The 3,951-nt window shown below is 32.9% G+C and overlaps 1 pseudogene; it reads left to right on the forward strand.

Annotated features, from left to right (window-relative positions):
* The first annotated feature begins 957 nt into the window (after positions 1–957).
* On the forward strand, positions 958–3,419 carry LOC105448716 (annotated as a pseudogene).
* Positions 3,420–3,951: the final 532 nt, after the last annotated feature.

Raw genomic sequence — 3,951 nt, forward strand, 5'->3', positions numbered from 1 at the left:
TCCAGAATACATTATGGTTACAGCTTCACTTTAACCAAGATTGGATCGGAATTGCTCCAAGAGAGGAGTCTTTGCATATACTTTGTTCAGACAAAATACCTCGTAATGTACGAGTTTATCAAAATTTTATACTCCACCTAGAACCAGATTGTACAGCAATTTCCAATACAGCAACATTAAGACCCGAAAATCTACTTAAAGACAGAATCAAAATTCATAATACTATTCGTCTAATTGATCAAAAATCAATTAATGAAACATTCACGAAACACCAATTAACAGATATTTCTGTGAATTTAATAAAGGAAACTTATATTGATCCAGAGCAATTGCAGACACTTGGTAAAACATTAGACGAATAAGATGACATAGCAGAAAAAATATCGGAGCATAAGAGAACTATTACTTGGAAAGAAAGATTCATATATTATCTTCAATTGGCAGGATATATAGCCCTCGGCTCTGTCCTGTTCGTATTTTTGTATAAAATCGGATTATTCTCGAGCGTCATCAACTTATTTAAACAATTAATCGGGAATTGCTATAATCAATGCAGCTTTGGAAATCGCGCTCCAACGCAGCATAATACTACTCCGACTGCGAATCGAGCACCACTCGATGCGGAAGTTCTAAGACGATTAGTTTCTATTAAATAAAATTTAAATATACCTTAAATTTTTTTATAAGGAGGGAGGTGTGACACTTGATAATAAAATGGGTGTTTCCGTTTTTTTAGGATAAGCATTAGAAGTATTTCCTTTATTTGATAGCGATATCTATGGGCGTTTTAGAATATTTTAAGTTAACATGTTTTTCTGAAACTAAAGGAAAAAACCAAAACCCCTTTCAGATATGATAATGCGATGATACGCCTTAAAATTTTTGGGTATAAATAGAGGACCCTCCGACTGCAGCGGCAGTTCGTCGAGTCAATTATAAACCTATACATCTATTAACATGCGAGTACTAAGCATTGTGAGAGATTATTGTATGACTGTATTGGGTAAAATTGTGTTTTATACAGTAACAATTCTCGCAAATCTTACACCCCGGTACGCGCGCACTCGAAACCAGGTCCCGGGTACCGCGATCTGGCGCCCCGGCCGTCGCGGCGGAGTGGGGCCAATATCTATAACACACTACCGGCGTCGTGGGTATAAAAGGCCGGAGACGAGAAGGTAAAGGACCTTTTTCACCAGGCCCAGTAAGCGAATCACATCGCTCGACTGATTGTGAGTCCACCTCTTACACGAAGAGAATAGAGATCGTGGTTACGCTGTCTTTTCCGTGACATCACGGGCTTTCGGTAAGGATCCCATCCTACATCGAACTAGCTGCTCGGCAACATCGGGGTCATGATTTCGTGGCCTCGAGTCTAGTCATCTGGACACCGGGCACGCAAAGGTTCGACTCCCGACCCCCGTACCCGCGAAGACAGGGTAGCGATTGCGCTACCGTGTCCGGGATACGGCCGGCTTACGAGATACCCATTCCGAACCCGTGTTGACACCCGCGTACCACCCGTCCGACCGACCCTGACGGCGCGAATACAGAACCGGGGCCCCGCGTAATAGAAACGCGCGTAAATTGTTCACCCGACACTCACGCGGGTTCCTACATCGTGTAAATAGCTGTATATACATGTCCGTCCGCGCGCTCAATAGTCTACTGTAACAGGGCCTCAATTCCGGAGGTTGCCTGATACGCGCTTATACTAAATAAATGTGAGTTGCTACCACCGAATCGATCTCGAGTCACAGATTTCTCCGATCCCATACCTTTCCCGCCGCACGAACCATGTTTTAGCCCTGGCTCCGACGAGCTAGTTCGAGCGCTAAAACGAATGGTTGTTTCAAAGCTGATGCTCTCAAAGCACAAACCGGTAAGTTATAAATGTATACCAAAATATATTTTTCCTTTCTTTCAAAGTTTAAATTTCTTATTTATTTTTCTATAAAACTAAATAATTTATTCTATTTGCATTATCTTTTTCTATTACTATTTTCTTGTTATCTAACATTATGATAATTTACTTACAGATATTACTTTTGCAACAACATTATTAAATGTTGCACGTCAAAGTCAAACTTGCGAGAATAGTATGTCATTGTGTAATAATTATTTTGAACAATATTACTCATATTTTATTTAAAAAAATAATTTTCTTTTAGCAACATCTGAGCATACACCTGCAAATAATGACACAGGCGAAGAGCCAACAGACGGTAAAAATTTTTAAATATTTTTATTCTAGTATTAAAAAAAATAAATAAATAACAATAAATATAAATATAAATATGTTGCACGTCAAAGTCAAACTTGCGAGAATAGTATGTCATTGTGTAATAATTGTTTTAAACAATTACTCATATTTTATTTCAAAAAATAATTTTCTTTTAGCAACATCTAAGCATATACCTGCAAATAATGACACAGGCGAAGAGCCAACAGACCGTAAAAATTTTTAAACGATTTTTATTCTAGTATTAAAAAAAATAAATAAGTAACAATAAATATAAATATAAATATAATTAAAAAAATTAATATTTTAAAAAATATAATAATATAATATTTAAAAAAATAATAAAATAATTAACATAGTAAATAAAAATATTATTTATAATATTTATTTTTTAATATTTATTTATATGTATTATATATTATTTATATATTTATATTATATTATACTATACTGCAATGTCTTAATTTGTAATCTAGGTTTTAGATGGTCTCATGAAGCTATCATGCTTTTATTAGACGAATATCGGCAACAGGAGAGAGATATGTATTCTGGCAAAATTACTAAAAAAAAAGCATGGAATGAAATTGCCAAAATTATGAATAGTAAAGGATACATGGTTACAGGAAGACAATGCAATACAAGAGTTAATACCATGAAACGAACGTACAAAGCTGTGAAAGATCACAACGGAAAATCAGGAAATAATAGATGATCATGGAAATATTTTAAGGTAATATTAATTCAATAAAAAAATTCTTTAATTAAAGTTATGTATCTAGATGCTTTAATATCTTGCCATCCTTTTAATTGTATTAACCGTTTAGATTATGGAAAGTATTCTTGACGAAAAGCCATATATGGCATCCTTATCGACAATATCGTCAACTGGCGCTGAAACTGCAAGCTCTTCCAGCGCGTCATGTTCTTTCAATGCGTCACACTCTTCCAGCCCATCACACTCTTCTAGCGCGTCAATTCCAATGTGTTCTTCCAACACTTCTAACGAGAGTGGCCACATTTCACGTAATTTATACATATGTTATTTTTATATATGTTAAATTAAAAATGTATATATATATGTATGTATTTTTTTTTAGGAAAACGTAAAACAAGTGATATGATGGAAGCAATATTAGAAAGTCGATGAAAAGCTGAAGAAAACAAAGAAAAGAGACATAAAGAAAAAATGGAAATAAAAACAAAATTACTTGAAAAATTAGATAAATTTTTTGAAGAAATATAAAAAAGTTATAGTAACATGTTAAATATGTTATGTGTTTAATGTGCTATGTATGTTATTCCAGTGTTAATTATTATTTAATGTGCGTGTGTTTAATGTGTTTTATATAAATAAATGTGTTAAAATGTGGTTAAATGTGTTAAAATTAAATTAATTATTTTATTATAATGTTATATAATGGTATATATTATTTTAGTGTTTTATATTAGTACAATTTATTATTTATTTATTTATTTATTTATTTTTATTTTAGTTTTTTATAGTATAATAATAATAATAGTAATAGTATTAATTTTTAAAAAATTCAATTTTATTGACTTAACGTATATGAAAAACATTAAACATTATTAAACATTACACGCAGGGAAATGTTTCGCTGTTCCAGCCAGAATTCTAAATATTACACTTAATGTTAAAAACGATTGCGCTTATAGTGCGAGAAATAGAGTCATCATCATCATCATCATTA

The sequence above is a fragment of the Wasmannia auropunctata genome, unplaced genomic scaffold (assembly GCF_000956235.1).
Source record: "Wasmannia auropunctata unplaced genomic scaffold, wasmannia.A_1.0 LD336083.1, whole genome shotgun sequence".
In the NCBI taxonomy this organism is placed as follows: domain Eukaryota; kingdom Metazoa; phylum Arthropoda; class Insecta; order Hymenoptera; family Formicidae; genus Wasmannia; species Wasmannia auropunctata.